Genomic DNA, 13,735 nt, shown 5'->3' with positions numbered 1-13,735 from the left:
GATGGTGAACCTCCTGTCACATTGAAGTCTTTGTGATTGGCAGTTCCAACAGGAACACCGTGGACATCAGGAGGAGGAGTTACACACCTCCTGCCTGTCAGTCTAAGTTGAGGGCTGCAGTATGTGTGAAGAAAGGGTCTTGAATGAGTGAGGTTTGCTGAGCGTACTGGTGCCTGCTGAGCGTACTGGTGCCTGCAGAGCGTACTGGTGCCTGCAGAGCGTACTGGTGCCTGCTGAGCGTACTGGTGCCTGCTGAGCGTACTGGTGCCTGCTGAGCGTACTGGTGCCTGCTGAGCGTACTGGTGCCTGCAGAGCGTACTGGTGCCTGCTGAGCGTACTGGTGCCTGCTGAGCGTACTGGTGCCTGCTGAGCGTACTGGTGCCTGCTGAGCGTACTGGTGCCTGCAGAGCGTACTGGTGCCTGCAGAGCGTACTGGTGCCTGCTGAGCGTACTGGTGCCTGCAGAGCGTACTGGTGCCTGCTGAGCGTACTGGTGCCTGCTGAGCGTACTGGTGCCTGCTGAGCGTACTGGGTCAGTTCTGGCTCCAGTTCACTTGCAGGATTACTTGAGTAATTTTGTGTTAATAGATTGATGAATCACTCTGATTGGCAGACGGAGAGGAAGTAGAGTCATCGTCAGTCTTGTCAGGAGGATTCGTCGGTAAACTAGGCTGCTGTGTCAGGTAGCAGCACTTCCTGATGCTGACCTGGTTCCCCGTAAGCAGCAGCCGTCCTGTTGTGAGTGTAGATCCCATCAACTAGAGCCAGCCTGGGACCGAGTCATGCAGGTGACTCGTCTCCAGGCCCACTGATGTCAGCGAATGGCTTGTGTGTGTGTGTGTGTGTGTGTGTGTGTGTGTGTGTGTGTGTGTGTGTGTGTGTGTGTGTGTGTGTGTGTGTCTGCTTCCAGCCATTGTCTTGATAAACACACTTCTGGTGTCTCTGAAAGTTCCCACATTCCTCTATTTAGTTCAGTTCAGTTCAACACAAACACAGCAGCAACAAATCCACAGCTCTCCAACAGAACCCATAAACAGAGCATTTATGACCGGCTGCTTTATGCTGCTGCATTAGTGGGTTGTAGGAGTGAGTACCTCGTCCTTGGACAGATTTGTAGATGGAACCATCTGCCAGGTAGTCTGGCTCAGTCCAAAGGTAAGAAGCTTCTCCTACAGTCCACCTCATTTCTTTAACCTGTTCAGCACTGAAGTGTGAAACGTGAGGAATGTGTGTTAATGCCTCAACCTTTCTTGGTACCCAGCTCTGATGCTGGAGGCCCTCCCAGTCTGGGTCAGGGTCTCGTATCTATGGAAGACCAGAGTGCTGCTGCTCAATCGGCTCCTCTTCTTCTCTCCTGGCCCTCGTCTGCCCGTCACTTGCCTGTCCTGGTATAACAGAGGCTTTTCTCCAATATGTCCTGAGTCCCAGCTGATGAATGTCACTGCGGTGCCAAGAAAGTAATCAAGCCGAGCAGTCGCCTGACACCCAGGGGACAAATTGAACCATTCCTCGTTCATATTAAAGCAATAACTCTCTCTGGGGGGTGAGACGAGCTGGATGGCAGACAGGGGCGGCGGCGGCGGTCGCCCTCTTCACCTCAGCAGCACTGATGATGACGCTTCATGTCAGCATGGGGGGGCAGAGGCAGAGCTCCTAAATACCTTGTGATTGGTGCAGAAGTGGCTGGCCCATCCTTTGCCGTGACTCCAGAGGCAGAGGTTGAATCAGAGGAAGTGGAGCTCTGCACGTCTGAGTTAGGCTCGTCTCACACCTCATCCAGGCTGAAAACTCCACGGGCCGCACGCGCGCGTCAGGTCCATCCTCATGTTTGGCCCCGGTCCGTCGCGTCCCTGCTGGTGGTCGAGCATCGGTTGTCTTCCTCTTCCCCAGATGTGTGAAACGCTGCAGCATTCTGAGCTGAAGCTCACAGCATCGGACCAGGATGGGGCGGGCAGTGGCGCCTCCAGGAACTTTCATGAAAATCTTTGGCCATGCCTCCATTTTATAACGTTTTAGATGATCAATCAAAACAAGCGAAGAATTCTCATTCTTTCTGTTTGATTTTTAGAATCTTTTTTTTTTTTAAAGGATTACAGGATTTTGAGGTTTTATTTTGGGGTTGAAGTTGCTGATCACTAGACTTGGAACAGCTCCCGTTTGGACTTCCAAACATTTCTGCTCCGACTTGCTTCAAAGACTGAAGTGTCTGGACTCCATCAGACCTGGAACCAGATCACCTTATCAGACCTGGAACCATATCACCCCATCAGACCTGGAACCAGATCACCTTATCAGACCTGGAACCATATCACCCCATCAGACCTGGAACCAGATCACCTTATCAGACCTGGAACCATATCACCTTATCAGACCGGGAACCAGATCACCTTATCAGGCTTGGAACCAGATCACCTTATCAGACCTGGAACCATATCACCTTATCAGACCTGGAACCAGATCACCTTATCAGACCTGGAACCATATCACCTTATTAGACCTGGAACCATATCACCTTATCAGGCCTGGAACCATATCACCTTATCAGACCTGGAACCATATCACCTTATCAGACCTGGAACCAGATCACCTTATCAGACCTGGAACCATATCACCTTATCAGACCTGGAACCAGATCACCTTATCAGACCTGGAACCAGATCACCTTATCAGACCTGGAACCAGATCACCTTATCAGACCTGGAACCATATCACCTTATCAGACCTGGAACCAGATCACCTTATCAGACCTGGAACCAGATCACCTTATCAGACCTGGAACCAGATCACCTTATCAGACCTGGAACCATATCACCTTATCAGACCGGGAACCAGATCACCTTATCAGACCTGGAACCATGTCGCTCCATCAGACCAGGAAGATAATGCCACTGGTCCTTTGATAGGCTCATTCAGTTTTTCTTGTTAGCATGCAGGAGGAAAACAGAAGCTCACTGTAAATAAAGAATCCGTTAAAGAAATCCATCATCATGAATATTAATTAGTTCTTGATTGACTTGGAAAGACAAGTAAATCCAGTCTGCAGCTGCAGGAACACAAAGGTCAGGGGACGTACACAGGAATCATGAGGTGTGCAGGTTCCAGCAGGTTCCAGCAGGTTCCAGCAGGTTCCAGCAGCACCAGTGGCGGCTGAGCTCAGAGGTGATTAACTGACATGTCCTGATGTTTAAGTTGGAGGTCATGTGATTTATGAAATATCCAGATGTTGCAGGAAGAGATGAGGAAACTTTAAACCTTCTCTGTCATTAAGAACCTTAAAGTGAGCTCACGGTTTTCACTCTGATGCAGCGAAGTTCTGTGCTCGTGAGCGTTGGGCTCGGTGTGTTTCCTCCATGCAGCTGCTGCAGTGGCAGGGATGCAGACTGGTGCAGGGAACTCGCTCCCGCGTCCCCGTGAGCCGAGTGTCCTCTCACTCAACTGGGGGTTCCTAAGTGTGACAGTGTTGGATTCGTTGTGATGCTGCTGATGTCACGAGCGCTGACCACAGGTCGACTCTCGCGTGATTATTCAAGATCTGATTATGCTCATGCTTCTTTTTCTGAATCCTCTCAGTGACCTGGCGCTGCTGGCCTGAGACGTTGGAGAACAGCTAGAACACCGGCAGGGGAAAAGCTGAGGGAGGGACATTGAAAAGGATTTGCGTGGTTGCCGTGTTAAAGAAATTGCTCGCGTCCATCAACCTCAACGGGCGCCGTGCTCAGGAGACGGGAAACGAGAGGCAATTGTTTGTAGTTTAATTGGGCTTTTTTCTGTTGAGCAGTGGGAGAAAGCCTGAACGCACTGGGACGCTCTGAACCACGCGGAGAGAAAGTTCTCCCTCCCTCTCCTTCTCCCTCCCTCTCCTTCTCCCTCCTCTCCTTCCTTCTCTTTCTTCCTCCTTCCTTGTCCGTTGTCTACCTTTAGGACCCATAAAACACGGTACTCTGACAATCATTGATTCATTCTGTCTTCAGCAGGAGGGAGGAGCTGCTGAATGTTTGACAAGTGTGTGTCTGTGTGTGTGTGTCTGTGTGTTTCTGTGCGTGCGTGTGTGTCTGTGTGACTGTGTGTGTGTGTCTGTTTCTGTGTGTGCGTGTGTGTCTGTGTGTGTGTGTGTCTGTGTGTTTCTGTGCGTGCGTGTGTGTCTGTGTGACTGTGTGTGTGTGTCTGTTTCTGTGTGTGTGTGTGTGTCTGTGTGTGTGTGTGTGTTCCTGTGTGTGTGTGTCTGTGTGTGTGTGACTATGTGTGTCTGTGTGTGTGTGTGACTGTGTGTGTGTGTCTGTGTGTGTGTGTGTGACTGTGTGTGTGTGTCTGTGTCTGTGTGTGTGCGCGCTGTCATTCATTTTTCGGCCACAGCTTTTTTCTTCATTCACTCCCTCAGTTCTCTTCCTGCGTCCCTCTGGTAGGAGCCCAGCTGTGTGTCCTACTGAATTCTGGGAGATGAATGCTGAAGGTCCACTGGTTACTCTGTAGGTCCAATTAGGAGACAGCAGACTGATGGGGACCCTGCTGATGTGTTGGGGCTCATTAAAGACACACACACACACATATATATACTCACACATACACACACATATACACATACACACATACATATATACTCACACATACACACACATACACGCACATATACACATACACACACAGACAGTTTGCACAGGGATCGCTCTCACATCTGCATACATCTATAACCAAATTAAGCTGCCATGCACTGTCCTGAACACACACACACACACACACACACACACACACACACACACACACACACACACACACACTCTCTCTCTCTCTCTCTCTCTCTCTCTCTCTCTAAAATCAGTCAGCCCGAGGCAGCTACATCCACTCTCATTACCAGAGCAGAACACAAGCACTGTGTCTCAGGATGGTTGGAAAGTGGGATGCCCTCCCCCCACACACACATATACACACTCACAAACACACATACACACTCACACAATCACACACACATACATACCCACGCATGCACACGCCTACATTGACATGACAAACTCATTCCAGCTCTGACAGGAATTGTCTGTCACAGAGATGCAACATGCAGTTCTGACTCTGTATGAATATTTCATGTCACTTGGTGTGTAGGAGAATATGTTCATGGAGCGTCTACCCTTAGAACACTGAATGTGTGTGTGTGTGTGTGTGTGTGTGTGTGTGTGTGTGTGTGTGTGTGTGTGTGTGTTCAGCACAGTTTGTCAGTGTGAGAACCAGCAGCAGCTCCAGGGTTTTGAGCCACAGGGGTCTTTGTAATGGATGTCCCCCATGCCTCACAACCCCGCTAATACAGATCCCCCGGTAACACCTCAGCTTCAGTGTGTGTGTGTGTGTGTGCGTGTGTGTGTGTGTGTGTGTGTGTGTGTGTGTGTGTGTGTGTGTCTGTTGTCTAGTCAGCCACTGCTGTCATGGTGGGGCACTCACACACTGAGGGGCAAGCAAGCAACATAACATAAATGTTTGTTTCTGAGCTGAGCTGCAGGACGTTATCCATGCTCGGGGTGTTACACACACACACACACACACACACACACACACACACACACACACACACACACACCTCGTGCTGCTGCCTCTAGAGACGGCTGACTTGACATTGCATGGTTCACATTTCCAACAAATCACTGAAGTGACCCTCCAAGGCGAAACACACGTTGATGAAAGTGTTTGAGTTATGCAGACTGATAAAAGCAGCAAACTTCAGCAGATCACCGTCGTCATGGAAATGTAAATAGCTTCTAATTACACTGCATACCTCTTTGAATAATTGCGGATTAAGAAAACACTCTCAATGTTATTCAAGGAATTACATCTGAAATCCAGACTGGTCTTCCTCCAGAGCAGATGTCATCGAACCTCGAGCCCTCGCCACCAGACTTACATGGATTATCAGAGGAGAGGCGTGTGTTAAATCCTGAGCTCAGCCGGTCGGCTCAGTTGCAGCGTTGCTGTGTGATCGTGTTCTCTGGCTGCTGTTTAATTGACTTTCCACCACAACGATTCTGGGAACAAAACTATTATCAAAGTTTAACTTATACTATATTGCCAGGGTTTTTTTCCTTTAACACATCGTAAATTCTTTAAATCAGACTTGGAAGAAGTTCAAAGAAGCAAGACTGGGACATCATCTGCTCCCTCTGCCTCTCTGTAGTGTGAACGCGCCAGAACGGACGTGACATCAGAGGGACGGAAAAGAATGTTGACACTCGTGTCACCTTAATGAGTTGCTTCTTCCACGACCCTGCAGCTGGTCGCGGCACTACAGGATCCCTGCTGTGATACTTCAGGAGGTCGTCTGGCTGTGGGAGGGTCACTGGTTCACATGCTAGATGCCCTTGAGCAAGACGATGAGCCTGTGAACGCTGCCGTCACTGCTGCGACTGCTGTATTGGAGCAAGCTGCTTTACTCTCCATCCAGTGGCGACACAGCAGTGACACGTACATGCAACAACAGAGACTCCTGATTCGTGCAGACTTCCTGATCACAAATGCTGCAGAGTCAAAGCTGTTAGCGACTCACTGATACTCACAAGTCACTTTGTTCCCAATCCACCCACTGGCTGATGCTTGCTAGCAAAAATAGGATTTATTCCCACAATTCAACAGAAAATGAGGTGAATACATTCATGTCCTACGTGGCGCGTTAGTACCAGTGTCACCATGAGAAGTTTACCGTTACTGATGCTAACAGTGTCTGCCAGCTAATGCTTTAATGCTAGCAAGCTGATGTTCCCGGTGGAACCAAGCCTCACCAACACTGCTGGTCCATGTAGGGTCCTCAGAGGTGACCCCCTCTTCTTCTCTGTGTGGGGGTGTTTAACGTCCCAGGTTGGGTCGTTGTAGAGCTGCTGGGTGAGGTAACGAGTAAAACTGCATCGAGTCCAGAGGCTCACTTACAAGAGTGACCTGTTCACGATCACACAGACGCATTGGAACGACAGGTTAGACAGGCCAAAAACAAGACTAAGACCAGGCTACAAGGAAACAGCAGGACTACAGTATGACAACAGTCCACCTACAACCTACGGCAGCAGGACTACAGTATGACAACAGTCCACCTACAACCTACGGCAGCAGGACTACAGTATGACAACAGTCCACCTACAACCTACGGCAGCAGGACGAAAGCCGCAGGTTGATCCTCAATGGCCAGAGAGGTACAACAGCACAGGAAACAGACTATCACAGCTTGGATGTGAAGTGCAGAGAGGGTCAGCTTTGTCGGCAGGAGCGCGACGTGGACGCTCGCTCAATGTCGCTCAGTCACAATTTCAAGCTTGTCGTGGGGACCAGGTTGGACAGCCTGGACCAGGTCCAAGTAGATGGAGCTGCGAAAGAGAACCCTTTTTTGCAATTTTCAGTCTGGACCGAGGGAATAGAGAAAGTGATGATGTCCTGTGAACCGAGGCCCTACTTGGACTGCTTGCATGAGAGGTAGATGGAAAGGTAGGTGGGGGGGCAGCCCAAGAATGGATTCGTAAATGAAAGTCCCAGTGGGGGGGTTCGACGGATGGAGAGAGATGGCCAGGTAACCAGACAGTAGAGCACACAGTGGTGTGTAAGTGGTTTACAGCCATGGTGCGCCATGGCGTCCACTTGCCACAGGACATCGCCGTGGTCCAAACGCAGCAGAGAAGTAGCAGCAACCAAACGTTGCCTTGCAGCAGCTGAGAGGCAGGATTTGTTCCTGAAGAAAACACTTCGTCTCATCTTCAGTTTTGTCAGGAGGCTGTCAATGAGAGTTGGAAAGAGAGGCTGTCATCAAGAAGAATGCCAAGATATCTGAAGGTAGCGCAACGCTCAGTGCCCCCTGATGAGATACAGGAAGAACATCTGGCACCTGCTTGCTAGAAGAGCAAGGCTTTGGACTTTGGTTACCAGACCGCCACAGTGTGGTGCAGCTGCAGGGTAGCTCTGGTACACTGGTGTTGCTGGACCTAATTAGGACTGTACCTGACACATTGTGGATAGCTTTTCATAAATGTTCCTTGAGGAGACGCATCCTTGTCTGAGAGAACTGTGGTGGAACAAGTCAGGGCAAACGAGCGCTGCGTCTCCACGTTTAACAGAACAGAGATGAAAGTGGCATCCGTCCTGTCACCCAGCAGGACAGAAGACGTCCTCAAACTGTGTAAGCGCTCTATTGTGTTGCCTAGCAACCTGGGGCTCAGGTATCAGTTCAGTCGCCCATGTTGCCTCCTCCTCTGTTGGGCCTCTGTACAGACACAACTGGCCGTGTCTGGTTGGGAGGGCGGATGGGGGGGTGCCCTGGTCCCTGCTCTAGCTCCTCCTCTGGTTAGTCAGGGCACCTGTTTGGAGGGGGGAGGTGATCCTCCTGGCGAGGACAACCATCAGGTGAAAACATGCGGCCCGTGATGCCCCGTGTGATGAGGAGGCATCTCTGAGCAGCACAGGGGGCGGAGCCACCACCAGGACAGACTGGGAATCGCTTGAATTGGTAATATATGATGGAGGAGAAAACCAGGGACGGGAAAAAGCTTTAGAGTCGAACCTGTAGCGTCCACGAAGCTCCCTTTGCTGCGACGAGAGAGAGCTGGTGTGAGTCTGCATCCCAGCGGCGCTCACACAGCCGTTGACTCAGTCACAGCTGAAGCCTTTGATGTTCCTCAGCAGCAGCGTGTGTGCTAGCTGGGCTGTTAGCAGGAGCGCTAATCTGTCTGCTCCTTGTCCTCAGCGACTCTAATGAGACCTGTTGGTCCTCTAACGAGGAGGCCTGGATAATTGATAGTGTGTGTGTGTCTATGTGTGTGTGTGTCTGTGTGTGTCTCTGCGTGTCTCTACGTGTGTATGTGTGTGTCTCTATGTGTGTATGTGTGTCTCTACGTGTGTGTCTCCACGTGTATGTGTGTGTCTACGTGTGTGTGTGTGTCTCTACGTGTGTGTCTCTACGAGTGTGTCTTTACGTGTGTATGTGTGTCTCTACGTGTGTGTGTCTCTACGTGTGTATGTGTGTGTCTCTACGTGTGTATGTGTGTCTCTACATGTGTATGTGTGTGTCTCTACATGTGTATGTGTGTGTCTCTACGTGTGTGCCTTTACGTGTGTATGTGTGTGTCTCTATGTGTGTGTGTCTCTACGTGTGTATGTGTGTGTCTACGTGTGTGTGTCTCTACGTGTGTGTCTTTACGTGTGTATGTGTGTGTCTCTACGTGTGTATGTCTCTACGTGTGTGCGTGTCTCTACGTGTGTGTCTACGTGTGTGTGTCTCTACGTGTGTGACTAAGTGTGTGTGTGTGTGTCTCTACGTGTGTGTGTGACTAAGTGTGTGTGTGTGTCTCTACGTGTGTGTGTGTGTCTACGTGTGTGTGTGTGTCTCTACGTGTGTGTGTCTACGCGTGTGTGTGTAGCTGTACCATGAAAGGGCTGAGACGTATTTAAAATACTTTCTCCACTCGTTTGTAGCAGCGTCTCAACTTTGATCTTCTAAAAAGAGACTAAATCGAAAGCTTAATTTGGTTTCTGCTCATTAGGATCTGAACCCTCCTGGGACCCCGGCTGACGTGGGGCTGTGAGCTGCTGGCTTCAGCCATTACATAATGCCCACATTGATTTGGTGCTCCAGCCTTGAAGTTATAATAGCATCTGACTGAGAGAAATATTGAAATTGATTGAAAAAGGAGATGAAAATGTATTCTGCAGGGAGAAGTGTCAGGTCCCAAGCATCTGTTTGTCTCAGACTTCACACGTTGCCAATGGAAAGCCAATAGTTCTGATCAGACTTGTTGTCTTACCTATTGACTGGATTGACGTGATCAGTGAGGCTGCATCAGCCCTCATTTTACAGCCGTCTGACACCAAAGTGCAGCTGATACGAAAACACAAAAATGTGATCAAACACATCATCATCAACGTGAACAGCTAACATGAGAGTAGCTGTTAGCATGTTAGCAGCAACGAACAGCCGCTAGCAAGCGTGACTGCAGTAGGACCTGAGGCCAGATAGCTTTCAGTGTAGGAACTTGCATGTACATGTATGTGTAGTGTCCATGTAAGCATGCTAGCATTAGCCTTTAGCTCAAATCCCCACTGTGCTTCAACAGCAGCACATTGTTGTGAAACCTTCTGAAGGTTAAGAGTTTAATTCAGATCTAAAGGAGAGAGGGCGCCTGTTGTACCAGAGGAATCTGATTTAACTGGTAATTCTGCTCAATAAAACTCCCGCTTTGATCTTCAGGCAGCAACACTGGTACTTTCATGTTCTGAAGGTTCAGTCTCTGGTGATATCGGGAGGTCCTTCGAGGCCTGTCCACCTCTGCTGTCCTGCCCTGACCCCCCCCCCCCCCCCATTCGCTCATCTTCTTCTATGGTCACGGCTCTCAGCGCAGCTCACCACCGTGTCCCTGAAAACTCCTCACATTTTCTTTGAAGCGAGAACCACAAACTGTAACCTAAACCATAACCCAGACCTGTAATTGGTTCTCCAGTTTCACCTGCAGAAGGAGAACAGAAATGTCCTTCCGTCTGCCCCCCCTCACATGACTCTCCACCCGTCACCATGTGACCACATCAACAGCCACGCTGTCTCCCACCTACTTCCTCTTTAATCTTTAATCCTCTTTAGCTGGTTTCCATAAAGTGCTGCAGAGCCTCTCCTCAGTCTTATTGAGCTCACTGGGCAATAGATAAATAAGCCAAATAAATAAAAAGGAACAATAACAATGCAAACCAAAGTCAATTTCATTTAAACGGCAGCAGTGATTTCAAAAAGTCCTCTCGTGACACTTTCCAAATACAGCAGGTCTGCAGCCACAAAGACGTTGAATAAATTGAACACTGAAGTTTGAAGAGACTCAAAAAATGCAACATTAATGGGGGGGGGCATCTGCCTCTAGCAGTTGGGGTGAACAAAAGAGGGACGGACACCGAGGATGGTTGTCGGGAAATGAACGTCAGTGAATGTTTCAATAATTAGCATGAAGTGAATTGAGTCTGTTGGATGAGCAGGAGTTGACTTGAGTGTGGGGAGCATCGTCCCAGCCTGAGTGGTTGGTTGAACCTGGTAGTTTAGTAAATCGCTCTGTTGTGCTGGTGTTGGAGCAGCAGGCGGGAGGTTGAGTCACCAGCAGACACCATCACCTGGCAGTGAGCACCAAGCCTGAGTCTGGCTGCTGGGTCTGATTTAGCTTCATCAACCAACCAGCACAAACACTTCACATCAGTGCAGTTCAGTCTCTATAATTCAAAAAAAGAATTTTACTGAGATAAATCAGTGTGTGTGTGTGTGTGTGTGTGTGTGTGTGTGTGTGTGTGTGTGTGTGTGTGTGTGTGTGTGTGTCACGGGCTTCCCTGATGACCTTGTACACTGCAGCAGGGGGGTGATTAAGGATCAGGGCCAAAGACCATTTCCTTTTCCAGGGGAAGATGAATGACCCTGTTTGAGGTGGCTGCCTTTGGCCTCGGGGCAATTAGAGTTTTCCGTGAGCCAGCAGCCTGACGGCGCCATGCAGGAAGGCTGGTCCTTGAGAGAAAAGAAATACTCGGCACATAACCAGTTCTGCTGAAACCAACACAACACGGTGATGGTGGACAAATTAAATGAATTTCCTCTTTTTCCTTTCCAGCTGTTTTCGTTCCTCAACCTCTTTCTGTTTCTCCATAAACCTGAAAAGAAAAAAAAAACTCTGCTGACTTCAGGGGCCCACCAAGGGGGCCCACCAAGGGGGCCCACCAAGGGGGGATGTCCAAAGACATCAAGAGGGACCAGGTTAATCCAGACTCTAAATTGACCGTAGGCGTGGCTGGGAGAGCCAATGGTTGTCTGTCTCTATGTGTTGGCCCTGCCATGGACTGGTGACCTGTCCAGGGGGAAGGCTGCTGGGATAGGCTCCACCCCCACCACCCTGAACAGGAGGAGAGGGGGAAGATGGAGGGAGGGATGGATGGAGGGATGGACGGATGGATGGAGGGATGGATGAATAGAGGGATGATGGATGGATGGATGAATAGAGGGATGATGGATGGATGAATAGAGGGATGATGGATGGATGATGGATGGATGGATGAATAGAGGGATGGATGGATGGATGATGGATGGATGAATAGAGGGGTGATGATAGATGATGGATGGATGGATGAATAGAGGGATGGATGGATGAATAGAGGGATGATGGATGGATGGATGAATAGAGGGATGATGGATGGATGAATAGAGGGATGATGGCTGGATGATGGATGGATGGATGAATAGAGGGATGGATGGATGGATGATGGATGGATGAATAGAGGGGTGATGATAGATGATGGATGGATGATAGATGGATGAATAGAGGGATGATGGATGGATGGATGAATAGAGGGATGATGGATGGATGATGATAGATGATGGATGGATGGATGAATAGAGGGATGATGGATGGATGATGGATGGATGGATGAATAGAGGGATGATGGATGGATGATGATAGATGATGGATGGATGATAGATGGATGAATAGAGGGATGATGGATGGATGAATAGAGGGATGATGGATGATTGATGGATGATGGATGGATGGATGAATAGAGGGATGATAGATGGATGATTGATGGATGATGGATGGATGAATAGAGGGATGATGGATGGATGGATGATGGATGGATGGATAGAGGGATGATGGATGGATGGATGAATAGAGGGATGATGGATGATGGATTGATGATGGATGGATGAATAGAGGGATGATGGATGGATGAATAGAGGGATGATGGATGATGGATGGATGAATAGAGGGATGATGGATGGATGATGATGGATGATGGATGGATGATGATGGATGATGGATGGATGGATAGAAGGATTTGGAGAACCACTTAGCACGTGGCTTTGCCCAACAACCTGATCCTGGACCTGGTTCCACTGTGATTCATCTTCCATCACCGGAGGATAAAGCAGGTTACCAGCAGGTGGTGTGGTAACAACTGAAGGGAACTCATGACTGATATTAGCCTGAGCCCCCCCCCCCCCACTCTGATAAAGCATCTTATCTGTCACAGAGCCGCGAGCAGATACTTGTGGTAGCCTATTGACAGAGATACGGCCCGGCACCATTGATTCCTCTCGTAATACAAGCCGCTGTTGGCCTGTCAGCACCCGACATGATAACACATCAGCCAGCATCAATAGAGAGGCGGAGCTGTCGCCGTGGAGATGACTATCAAGTGTTGGTGCGAAGGCCGGCAGAGGAGAGATGTGGGACCTGCTTAGGAGGGATGAGATGAAAGTGGTTTTGGTGACTTTTCTCAACCGGAACAACAGTCTTGTGTGTGTGTGTGTGAAAGAGAGAGAGAGAGAGAGACACACACACACACACACACACACACACACACACACTCTTCAGGGAATAAGAAGTTGCTTTGAATGCGGTGTCTTCTATTCGCCCTTGCCTCAACGTTGCCACTTTGATCTCTGAACATGTAACCACATTGGATTTCCATGGCAACCGACTGCCAGGATGAGGCGCTGGAGGAGAATTGATTTGTTTTGGGTTCATTCCATCAGCACACAAAAAGCTGTTTTAGCCATTGGGCACTAGGGCGTGGTAAATAAACCAATTGTGTGTGATAGCAGGGTTGTAATTTAGTTCTGGAATGTGTCTCTTCTCAAAGGGCTATGGTGTGTCAGCGATGGCTCCGCCCTCTGGGCCAGACGCACGTGTGAAGGTCATCTGTTATGTTGGCGTGATGCTTGGCGCTCCCTCAGAGTACTTCAGCTGCTGGTATTCCGTTCGCCT

The 13,735-nt window shown here is 49.4% G+C and overlaps 1 protein-coding gene across 12 annotated transcripts in view; it reads left to right on the top strand.

The window, feature by feature from the left end:
- The window catches only part of nrxn3b (neurexin 3b), a 290,168-nt gene that overhangs the window by 254,923 nt on the left and 21,510 nt on the right, over positions 1-13,735 (top strand). The gene's annotated exons all lie outside the window — the stretch shown is intronic.

The sequence above is a fragment of the Aulostomus chinensis genome, chromosome 20 (genome assembly GCF_037954235.1).
Source record: "Aulostomus chinensis isolate RoL2024-O1b breed Wild chromosome 20, RoL_Achi_v1.0, whole genome shotgun sequence".
NCBI lineage: Eukaryota > Metazoa > Chordata > Actinopteri > Syngnathiformes > Aulostomidae > Aulostomus > Aulostomus chinensis.
This window is presented reverse-complemented; position numbering and strand designations above follow the sequence as displayed.